Raw genomic sequence first — 12,924 nt, 5'->3', positions numbered from 1 at the left:
GTATTTAAGGTATGTTTAAGGTATAGCTTTCATTTCTGTTAAGATAATCAGCTTTATCAATTGGGGGCTCTCGTGTCTGCCACATTCTTACTGCCTAACAGGTCACAGCAGACTTTATCTATCAGCATAAGGGTGGACAGAAGGTATCCTACGTATCCTTTTCTTGGTTGGTGGAGGCACTGAAAACCCTACTTAATTGCTGATTAGATGGTGTCTGCTCTGTATGGTTTGTAGAGATGCTGGTAGAACTCGTAAGATAAACAGAAAAAAAAAGCTATTTAAAATCTGTGAATTTATTTTTTGGCACCAAATGCGTACACAACAAAAGCGTACACCAATACTCTTTGTACACCCGCTCACATTGTTGCCATAGGACTGATTGCTAGATTCATAATATAAATATTAAGGAAGGAAGTGTAAAACACAAACACAGTCTGGCCTAGTTATAAGGGTTTATACAGAAAAGAAACTGTGTGGCATGTTAAGTGAGCGATTATAGTTAATATTGCTCACATTTATAGAAATTGTGTGAGTTGTTTTATTGCGTCCGCACATAAGTACACGTGGTACGGAACGTGAGGACAGCATACACAAAACATGCACGTGGGGCAAGGCCGCACACGTGGCATAAAGGTACGTACGGTTGCGTAATTACGCAAGCTTGCATAGCGTTGTGTGCGCATAATAAAACTACACGATAGTTCATTTAGTTTAAAGGTGGGACAGTAGCCACGCTACAATAGCACAAGATTGCCCAGTTTCCAAAGTTTAGTATAAAACTCTTATGTACTGTATTGCCTCTGGGAGTAAAGCTGCTTGTCTGAATGAATGATAATTTTCTGTACAGAAAAACCTAAGTGCATTTGAGTGAGCGAACGTAGGAGCGAGTGGAAATTTGAACCCCGGAATTCGGAATCTCGTCTGCTGGTACATCAAGTGAGTGGAGACTTGGTGGCGTGAGGCGGCTGACTCACGTTAGTATAAGGTTTAATACGTAAGTCGTGAGGAGACTTACAGGAGCGTGGTAGGGAATTGTGAATTGTGTTGTGACCCATATATTTTTTTTTAATATACGCTCCGGCTGAGGTTTCGCAGCCTGAAAATCGATTCCAGTGGTCGTACGGCAGATAAGTAACAAGTACCTATACGCTGTGCGATTGGACCGCGCGTTTGTGGGTGCGATATATAGCGCAACGTGATATCCTTTTTACGAGCTTTTGCGTAAAATCGCGGTATCATCAGCGCTGTATAGAGCATACGCAAGCGTGATTTGTGCATAATAAAATGCATAGGGAGTTTTCGCTTGTCTCTCTCAGGAAAATCTCCAACGGCCGATACTTTACTGGAAAGGGTAAGTTATTCCTAAAAACTTCCAGTAAATATAGGTCACATAGGGCCCTAAGTTGGGTACATTGCCTTCGCTATCAACAGTGTATGGTAGTACTGGCCAACGTGGGCGGTGAGCGGGTGAAGAGCGCTCGGAGAACTTTCACCGTTACCTTATATTGAGTATTTTGGTGTTTGTGGGAAAAGGCCCACAATTATGGGAGCCAGTTGCTCAAGTAAGGGACATTTTGTAACCAGGGTTCAGGTTGAAGAGCCGCGGCCCATGGGGTCAGCGAAGTTTGAAGGAAAAAGTATTGAAGACTTTTTGTCTGAATGGGAACGTGTGACTGACAAAGATAGGGAACCATTCCCTAAGGTGGGCAGCTTTGAACCAGAGGTACTGCAGAATGTAAGCAGTAAAATATGTCTTCTAAAATCCAGAAAACAAAGGATTAGACATAATGATTGTTTAAAATTATGGCAACAGGAGGGGGATATGCAAAGAGAACAAATTTGCAAAACAGGTTCAAAACCTAGCAGGAATGAGAACACAAACACACCAGTGTCGACACAGGTCGAAGGGGAAGAGATGGCTACAGTCAATGGTATATCCGTAAACGATAGTAGTATGCAAAAACAATGTATTAACCCTAATTTTTGCAAGATGTATCCTGTTTTGAAGTCTTTTCCAGGTTATAGGTCACAGGAAGATAAAGGATCCAGCCAAATCCCAGCTCTCCTCCAAGCAGTCACTTTGCAGGACAATCAGGTGGGGCCTGTCCAACCAGGTAGTGCAGTAACAATATTCCCCAATGAAAGAACTGGTGAGGTCACAGCTACCGGTAAGTGTGAGACAGTTCATTGCACAGAGACAACAATACCTCACAGTAAACAGATTAGGAACGGAACGTTAGGATTACACCCTGTCTTGGAAATAGTAACTCCCAATGGGGGAACCGATAGTCAGGGAGTAGTCCTCACCAGGAATAATGCAATGTATTGCCTGTGGCCCAGAGATGAGCTGCGATCAATCATTTCAGAATTCCCCGACCCACGGAAGCATTTAGCCAGATGTCAGAAATGTATCAGAGATCTGGGTAATGCGTATGAACGGACAAACCAACATTGGCGGATATTTTTTAAAGCATGACTACCCCCTAATATTGACACCCAAAAATGTATCACTGATTGTAGATTAGAGTTGGATAGTCTTATGACTGACAAACACAATCAGGAGAACTTAGAGCAAATTAACAGGCAACTAGAGTTGCATTTCCCTACAACTGTTAAGTGGAGAAGAATTTTCTCCATAAAGCAGAGGGAAAATGAAATGACATCTGAATATTTCCATCGGGCCCTGCAAATAATGGATAGATACATTGGGGTATCAGATACAGGGAACGATACGAATTACAGAGAGGTGGCTGTCTCTGTGCTAATGGACGGACTCAATAAGACAGTAAGGGACAGAGTACAAACATCTTTGCCTAATTGGAGAGGGGTCACAGTAGCTTGCCTTAGAGAGTGTGCAATTGTACACCACAAGAATATTGTTAGGGTAGAAAACAACAGGAGGAGAGGCTGAGGATTGAAAGTATACAGGCTCTTACACCAAAGTCTCATCAGCCTAAACCCCAGACCCCTGCTGTTTGGAAAAGACCGAGAATATGTTACAGTTGTAAAAAGGAAGGGCATTTTGCCAGAGATTGTAGGTATAGTAGAACACATAGCCAATATAGACCCCTAGACAGAGAAAACAAGCCACGTTATTAAACACATAGACGGGATCAAGGGACATATAGTAAGGAATCACGATACAGTATAGAAAAACACAGATTCGGTTAATGGGAAGAACAGAATAAATGCAACTTTACCCTTTTGACAGAACTTACAGGGGTTAGGAGGAGGCCTCTAAACTTCTGCTTCTCTCTCTAGCAGAAGTGACCTCTAAGTAACTTAACAGGAGTTTTGTTAGAGATGGTAAACATATTGAGTGCTCCCACCCAGGAAGCACAAAATATGTCAGATACCCACGAAGACTAATGTTGCATTTCACTGTTTTAGATGCATGTCCATCACAGGTAGAGGAAATTATCTCAAGGATACCGGGTTCCCTATGAACTTAGAATGGACAAGACACTGGATTGATGGCTGGGATAGTCCCAGTAGAGATATTACACACATAGAATTTTTTGGGGGGAACAGACTGATTAGGGAATCATTCCCCGTAGTGCCCAATCCAGATGTCAAACTTTGTAAAATCTTCTTTGCCTCTACAAACTTATCTGTTACTAAACTCTGTGATTTGTCTTCAAAGTTTCCTCTTCATCTCTTACGTTCACCGACAGGATTACAGTTCAAACGTCACATGCCTACTCGGTCTTTTCAGAGTCCTGCCCAAACCCAGTATATCTCACCAGCATAGGGACACCAGTATCAGTGTGCCTGGTCATGCACAAAGGGTGCAGAATGGGAATACTGGTGAAGGGAGACTGTGCATAGATACCGATATACATGATGGTGTGACAGCCTGATGGTGAACGCAAATCTGACAAATTTTTTTTTTATTATTTCCACTCTCTTTTCCCTTTCCACAGATGGTTTACTTCACACAATTGATAATACACAACAGTTAAACACAATTGAAATTCAAAATTTGTGTTCTCCACAGGTCTAAGCGGTCTGGAGGTCAAAGGGGTATGACCAGGAGTCCTCAGGACTCTGGACAGGTGGACACGGTAAGCCAGTGGCCCCCAGAGCATATCTTCCAAGCTTAGCTGAGGCGGCACACGGTCTGACTCATCTGGGTAAAGAGGGTATGTGTAAGCTGGTGAGAGCCTACTGGTGTGCGCCAGGATTCTCTTCTCATGCGGGTAAGAGAGCAATGACATGTCTTACTTGCTTGAGGAAGAATATTGGAAAGTCAATACCAACAGAACCATCCCATATCCCTCCGACAGACGGCCCTTTTCAGGTAATACAAATTGATTTCATACAGTTACCACCCTGTAGGAATTTAAAATATGTGTCAGTCTGTATTGATGTGTTTTCCAATTGGGTAGAAGCGTTCCCTGCTGCCACAAATACTGCTACGTTCACTGCAAAGAAAATTGTGCAGGAATTTGTGTGTAGATATGGTATCCCTAGAATAATTGAAAGCGATGGGGTACCCATTTTACAGGTGAAGTCTTTCAGGTAATGTGCAAACTGATGGGAATTAATAGCAAGCTGCATACTCCGTACCGACCACAGGCGAGTGCGAAGGTGGAGAGAATGAACAGCACTATTAAGAACAAGCTGAGCAAAGTGATGGCTGATACTGGATTGTTGTGGCCAGAAGCTTTGCCACTAGCATTGTACAGCATCAGAACCACTCCCAGGTCCCCCCTTAACCTATAACCCTTTGAGATTCTTTTTGGCCGACAACCTCATGTAATGATAGACCCCCAGGATGATTTGAAATGCAATGACGAAGTGACTGTAAAATATTTGGTTAGGATGAGCCAGCAGCTGAGGAATCAAAATAGAAATCTAAAGCTGGTGATTCCTGATCTACCGAACAGTAATTGTCATGACATTGAACCTGGGGATTATGTAATGATTCGAAATTTTCTACGCTCAGGTTGCCTCATTGACAGGTGGGAAGGACCGTACCAAGTCTTGCTAACCAGCACGACAGCATTAAAGGTTGCCGAAAGAGAGACTTGGGTCCACTCGTCCCACTGAAAGAAGGTCGCTGACCCGGAGAGAACCCGTAACAAAGAGCAGAGTGTAGAGAACATCGTATCACTGGCGTGTCCGTTCCGGGAAGGTTGAGAGGCAGTACTGTTGAGACGGCACCTGAGCGCGGAGAACAACAAGACCAGAGGCGGTTGTCGCACCAGTTTTTCTTTTTTTTCTCTCCATCTCCCACTACCCTCCTTCTCTTCTTCTCTTTCTCCACCCCTTCTTGTCTCCCTTTTCTTCCCTTAACAAGATGGATCTACCCCAAGAGACTGCGTTTCGGGTTTTCCTGTTAAACCTGTTGTTGACCAGGACAGTCTGTTTCGGTGAGGGTCCCAGAGAAGTTGAGAAGGGATCTGGAATGGGTTCTGATGGCGAGGATGGATTTGTAGAATCTCAAGAGCAACACATCACTCGAGCAAAGGCGAGTATCAGAAAGCGATCTGGTAGTCAGGGAGCTCGGAGGCACTGTGAAGGGTTATTGTCTGAGGAAAATTGCATTTGTAGGAATTGTGAGAACATAGTCGAGGATGGGTGCATCCAGAGATGTCAGTCCAGCCTTAATATCAACATGGACCGTCATCCATTGAGTGATTACCACTCACTAGTGGGTAAGGTCTTAAACCAGACAGAATGCTGGGTGTGCTCACAAGTACCTCAAGATCAGAGCAAGTCAGGATTAGTACCGTACCCTTTAGCAATAGATGAGGTACTCGAATTACGGGGTGGGAAACCGGTGGACAAGAAATTCAATATTTCTAGGCCCCCTAGTTTGAAGCTCCACCAGTATCATGTAGATAGATCCTTATTATGTTTCAATATTTCCAATTACCGAAAACCGGGAAATTGGGAAGTGACATGGAATAACCAGACAATGACCTTCTCGCACAGAGCTGATAGGATACCCATAGACTCTGAACTTGTACGCCAAATAGCCAACAGTGGAAGGTATTTCCGGTATAGGTATACTCGAGGAAGCAAGACCATGTGGGTTGGAGAAGTATCACCAGGGTCTGTGCTCATATCATCCAGCCTGATACTTGTACTGAGCAGATGGGAGAACTATGGTTTTTCACTTGGAAAGTTTGTAATATGGTAATGTCATATTCTGTCCCCTATGTTCTCCCCGATGATGCCTATTTCATATGTGGGAGGAAGGCGTACAAGTGGCTTGCCCCGAGCTCAGAGGGATTGTGTTATGTTGGAAGAGTGTTGCCAGAGGTCATGACCATAACCCATGATAAGATGAAAGATGTTCACCGCAGTGCTCAGGCTCCTTATACTCATACTCACTATGAACACATCATAAGAGACAACTCATAGAGAGGACAAAGCACTGAGCCTCTGATTTGATCCACGAATCCACCGGGATTCAATTCCTTCTCGCATTAGACATCACCCATACTGCCAGAGGAATTATAAATTATAGGTATATCCATGCGCTAGCGAACTTGATAGATAATATCACTGAGATGTATGACGACACCTTCAGGTATACGGGAAGAGAGTTACAAGCTTACAAGATGGAACTGATCCAGCACAGGATGGTCCTTAATTATATCACAGCCGTGACGGGTGGGTACTGTGTCACTTTGGCAACTCAATATGGTGTGAAGTGCTGTACATATATTACGAACAGCACTGACAACCCCACGGAGATCATCGATCAGAAGATGGACGAGATTTTGCAGTTGAAGTGGGAGTTCCGGAGGAGACACAACTTTACCCTTTCGGCTGTGGGTAATGAGCTGACCGGCTGGGTCTCATGGTTGAACCCACGAAATTGGTTCTCAGGATTAGGAGAGTGGGCTCAAAATGTTATTATGAGTGTAGGGAAGTTTCTCCTTTGTATCCTGGGAGTCGTCATAATAATTGGCTTGATATTTAAGTGTGTTCGAATTCTGACGCGGCGCAAGCACAGCACAAATTTGATGAATCTAAGGAGCGAGGGCATTGTTATAGCAGCAGATTTAATTTACGACCCATCCATAGAGACAGTGTTATGATAAGGATTGCAAATGAATTCCATGGCCTGTTTCTTTCACCCGTTTTTCCTTTGTCTCCCCCTCTGCCCAGATACACCCATCCGGAAAAGACATCAGCCCCACCCAAGAATTGTTTATGTAACTGTTATGTGAATGTATTTTAGATATGTGTCTTATCTTCATCTCTACAATCTTCAGTTAATGACACACATAGTCGACAGGTGATATCCACATATACTAGCACTCACATATGTTCCCCCTCCATGTATCATCAACTAAACGTGCACCCCATTTGTTGGAACAAGAAGCCGAAAAGAGCTCGGTAGTGTTTGTCGGCCCACTTACAGACCCTTAATACGGGATAAGAAGGATTTAATGTATACTTCGCAATACCTCGAAGCTTATCTAAAACATATACGGCACGATGATACATGCCCCTCAGACATGGATTCATACATACATGCTTTTTACTATCCCACTAGGTCATACATTTCCCGCCTACAACTCTCCTCCGACCATCCAATCGTCTGTAGATATTGTATTGATATTTTTCTGTTTAGTGATTAGATAGTGGCAGTTATTGGTGACTGCCAAAGAGTGGACTGTCAAAGTCGAAAAATATTGCAGAACACACATCACGTATAAACTGCACACACATGCCCACTGCGCGTGCACTTGTTCTGCCGTGCGTGCACATATCCGCAATTTGCGTATGGTCGCTCCCGCGGTCCTGCGCATCGGCGTGTGGTATGGGTATTTACGGCAGAGTTTGTGTACGCATGGAGAGCCATCAAAACACATTACATATTTAATCCAAATAGTGCACAATGTACACATAGTCTCCTTGCACCACATCAGAAAGTTATAGCTGTTTAAATGGTTGCAGAACAAAGGGATTCACCTTTACAGGATAAGAGGGGACAGACTAAGGTTATAAGTAGAGATGAGCGCCTGAAATTTTTCGGGTTTTGTGTTTTGGTTTTGGGTTCGGTTCCGCGGCCGTGTTTTGGGTTCGAACGCGTTTTGGCAAAACCTCACCGAATTATTTTTGTCGGATTCGGGTGTGTTTTGGATTCGGGTGTTTTTTTCCAAAAACACTAAAAAACAGCTTAAATCATAGAATTTGGGGGTCATTTTGATCCCAAAGTATTATTAACCTCAAAAACCATAATTTACACTCATTTTCAGTCTATTCTGAATACCTCACACCTCACAATATTATTTTTAGTCCTAAAATTTGCACCGAGGTCGCTGTGTGAGTAAGATAAGTGACCCTAGTGGCCGACACAAACACCGGGCCCATCTAGGAGTGGCACTGCAGTGTCACGCAGGATGTCCCTTCCAAAAAACCCTCCCCAAACAGCACATGACGCAAAGAAAAAAAGAGGCGCAATGAGGTAGCTGTGTGAGTAAGATTAGCGACCCTAGTGGCCGACACAAACACCGGGCCCATCTAGGAGTGGCACTGCAGTGTCACGCAGGATGGCCCTTCCAAAAAACCCTCCCCAAACAGCACATGACGCAAAGAAAAAAAGAGGCGCAATGAGGTAGCTGTGTGAGTAAGATAAGCGACCCTAGTGGCCGACACAAACACCGGGCCCATCTAGGAGTGGCACTGCAGTGTCACGCAGGATGGCCCTTCCAAAAAACCCTCCCCAAACAGCACATGACGCAAAGAAAAAAAGAGGCGCAATGAGGTAGCTGACTGTGTGAGTAAGATTAGCGACCCTAGTGGCCGACACAAACACCGGGCCCATCTAGGAGTGGCACTGCAGTGTCACGCAGGATGTCCCTTCCAAAAAACCCTCCCCAAACAGCACATGACGCAAAGAAAAAAAGAGGCGCAATGAGGTAGCTGTGTGAGTAAGATTAGCGACCCTAGTGGCCGACACAAACACCGGGCACATCTAGGAGTGGCACTGCAGTGTCACGCAGGATGTCCCTTCCAAAAAACCCTCCCCAAACAGCACATGACGCAAAGAAAAAAAGAGGCGCAATGAGGTAGCTGTGTGAGTAAGATTAGCGACCCTAGTGGCCGACACAAACACCGGGCCCATCTAGGAGTGGCACTGCAGTGTCACGCAGGATGTCCCTTCCAAAAAACCCTCCCCAATCAGCACATGATGCAAAGAAAAAGAAAAGAAAAAAGAGGTGCAAGATGGAATTATCCTTGGGCCCTCCCACCCACCCTTATGTTGTATAAACAAAACAGGACATGCACACTTTAACCAACCCATCATTTCAGTGACAGGGTCTGCCACACGACTGTGACTGATATGACGGGTTGGTTTGGACCCCCCCCAAAAAAGAAGCAATTAATCTCTCCTTGCACAAACTGGCTCTACAGAGGCAAGATGTCCACCTCATCTTCACCCTCCGATATATCACCGTGTACATCCCCCTCCTCACAGATTATCAATTCGTCCCCACTGGAATCCACCATCTCAGCTCCCTGTGTACTTTGTGGAGGCAATTGCTGCTGGTCAATGTCTCCGCGGAGGAATTGATTATAATTCATTTTAATGAACATCATCTTCTCCACATTTTCTGGATGTAACCTCGTACGCCGATTGCTGACAAGGTGAGCGGCGGCACTAAACACTCTTTCGGAGTACACACTTGTGGGAGGGCAACTTAGGTAGAATAAAGCCAGTTTGTGCAAGGGCCTCCAAATTGCCTCTTTTTCCTGCCAGTATAAGTACGGACTGTGTGACGTGCCTACTTGGATGCGGTCACTCATATAATCCTCCACCATTCTATCAATGTTGAGAGAATCATATGCAGTGACAGTAGACGACATGTCCGTAATCGTTGGCAGGTCCTTCAGTCCGGACCAGATGTCAGCATCAGCAGTCGCTCCAGACTGCCCTGCATCACCGCCAGCGGGTGGGCTCGGAATTCTGAGCCTTTTCCTCGCACCCCCAGTTGCGGGAGAATGTGAAGGAGGAGATGTTGACAGGTCGCGTTCCGCTTGACTTGACAATTTTGTCACCAGCAGGTCTTTCAACCCCAGCAGACCTGTGTCTGCCGGAAAGAGAGATCCAAGGTAGGCTTTAAATCTAGGATCGAGCACGGTGGCCAAAATGTAGTGCTCTGATTTCAACAGATTGACCACCCGTGAATCCTTGTTAAGCGAATTAAGGGCTGCATCCACAAGTCCCACATGCCTAGCGGAATCGCTCCCTTTTAGCTCCTTCTTCAATGCCTCCAGCTTCTTCTGCAAAAGCCTGATGAGGGGAATGACCTGACTCAGGCTGGCAGTGTCTGAACTGACTTCACGTGTGGCAAGTTCAAAGGGCATCAGAACCTTGCACAACGTTGAAATCATTCTCCACTGCACTTGAGACAGGTGCATTCCATCTCCTATATCGTGCTCAATTGTATAGGCTTGAATGGCCTTTTGCTGCTCCTCCAACCTCTGAAGCATATAGAGGGTTGAATTCCACCTCGTTACCACTTCTTGCTTCAGATGATGGCAGGGCAGGTTCAGTAGTTTTTGGTGGTGCTCCAGTCTTCTGTACGTGGTGCCTGTACGCCGAAAGTGTCCCGCAATTTTTCTGGCCACCGACAGCATCTCTTGCACGCCCCTGTCGTTTTTAAAAAAATTCTGCACCACCAAATTCAAGGTATGTGCAAAACATGGGACGTGCTGGAATTTGCCCATATTTAATGCACACACAATATTGCTGGCGTTGTCCGATGCCACAAATCCACAGGAGAGTCCAATTGGGGTAAGCCATTCCGCGATGATCTTCCTCAGTTGCCGTAAGAGGTTTTCAGCTGTGTGCGTATTCTGGAAAGCGGTGATACAAAGCGTAGCCTGCCTAGGAAAGAGTTGGCGTTTGCGAGATGCTGCTACTGGTGCCGCCGCTGCTGTTCTTGCGGCGGGAGTCCATACATCTACCCAGTGGGCTGTCACAGTCATATAGTCCTGACCCTGCCCTGCTCCACTTGTCCACATGTCCGTGGTTAAGTGGACATTGGGTACAACTGCATTTTTTAGGAGACTGGTGAGTCTTTTTCTGACGTCCGTGTACATTCTCGGTATCGCCTGCCTAGAGAAGTGGAACCTAGATGGTATTTGGTAACGGGGGCACACTGCCTCAATAAATTGTCTAGTTCCCTGTGAACTAACGGCGGATACCGGACGCACGTCTAACACCAACATAGTTGTCAAGGACTCAGTTATCCGCTTTGCAGTAGGATGACTGCTGTGATATTTCATCTTCCTCGCAAAGGACTGTTGAACAGTCAATTGCTTACTGGAAGTAGTACAAGTGGGCTTACGACTTCCCCTCTGGGATGACCATCGACTCCCAGCGGCAACAACAGCAGCGCCAGCAGCAGTAGGCGTTACACGCAAGGATGCATCGGAGGAATCCCAGGCAGGAGAGGACTCGTCAGACTTGCCAGTGACATGGCCTGCAGGACTATTGGCATTCCTGGGGAAGGAGGAAATTGACACTGAGGGAGTTGGTGGGGTGGTTTGCGTGAGCTTGGTTACAAGAGGAAGGGATTTACTGGTCAGTGGACTGCTTCCGCTGTCACCCAAAGTTTTTGAACTTGTCACTGACTTATTATGAATGCGCTGCAGGTGACGTATAAGGGAGGATGTTCCGAGGTGGTTAACGTCCTTACCCCTACTTATTACAGCTTGACAAAGGGAACACACGGCTTGACACCTGTTGTCCGCATTTCTGGTGAAATACCTCCACACCGAAGAGCTGATTTTTTTGGTATTTTCACCTGGCATGTCAACGGCCATATTCCTCCCACGGACAACAGGTGTCTCCCCGGGTGCCTGACTTAAACAAACCACCTCACCATCAGAATCCTCCTGGTCAATTTCCTCCCCAGCGCCAGCAACACCCATATCCTCCTCATCCTGGTGTACTTCAACACTGACATCTTCAATCTGACTATCAGGAACTGGACTGCGGGTGCTCCTTCCAGCACTTGCAGGGGGCGTGCAAATGGTGGAAGGCGCATGCTCTTCACGTCCAGTGTTGGGAAGGTCAGGCATCGCAACCGACACAATTGGACTCTCCTTGTGGATTTGGGATTTCAAAGAACGCACAGTTCTTTGCGGTGCTTTTGCCAGCTTGAGTCTTTTCAGTTTTCTAGCGAGAGGCTGAGTGCTTCCATCCTCATGTGAAGCTGAACCACTAGCCATGAACATAGGCCAGGGCCTCAGCCGTTCCTTGCCACTCCGTGTGGTAAATGGCATATTGGCAAGTTTACGCTTCTCCTCCGACAATTTTATTTTAGGTTTTGGAGTCCTTTTTTTTCTGATATTTGGTGTTTTGGATTTGACATGCTCTGTACTATGACATTGGGCATCGGCCTTGGCAGACGACGTTGCTGGCATTTCATCGTCTCGGCCATGACTAGTGGCAGCAGCTTCAGCACGAGGTGGAAGTGGATCTTGATCTTTCCCTAATTTTGGAACCTCAACTTTTTTGTTCTCCATATTTTATAGGCAGAACTAAAAGGCACCTCAGGTAAACAATGGAGATGGATGGATTGGATACTAGTATACAATTATGGACGGACTGCCACGGTTAGGTGGTATAAAAAAACCACGGTTAGGTGGTATATAATACAATTATGGATGGACGGACTGCCTGCCGAGTGCCGACACAGAGGTAGCCACAGCCGTGAACTACCGCACTGTACACTGGTTGATAAAGAGATAGTAGTATACTCGTAACAACTAGTATGACGACGGTATAAAGAATGAAAAAAAAACCACGGTTAGGTGGTATATATTATAATACAATTATGGTTGGACGGACTGCCTGCCGAGTGCCGACACAGAGGTAGCCACAGCCGTGAACTACCGCACTGTACACTGGTTGATAAAGAGATAGTAGTATACTCGTAACAACTA

Source organism: Pseudophryne corroboree, chromosome 9 (assembly GCF_028390025.1).
Source record: "Pseudophryne corroboree isolate aPseCor3 chromosome 9, aPseCor3.hap2, whole genome shotgun sequence".
NCBI lineage: Eukaryota > Metazoa > Chordata > Amphibia > Anura > Myobatrachidae > Pseudophryne > Pseudophryne corroboree.
The sequence above is the reverse complement of the archived record's forward strand: the minus strand, read 5'-3'. Positions refer to the sequence as shown.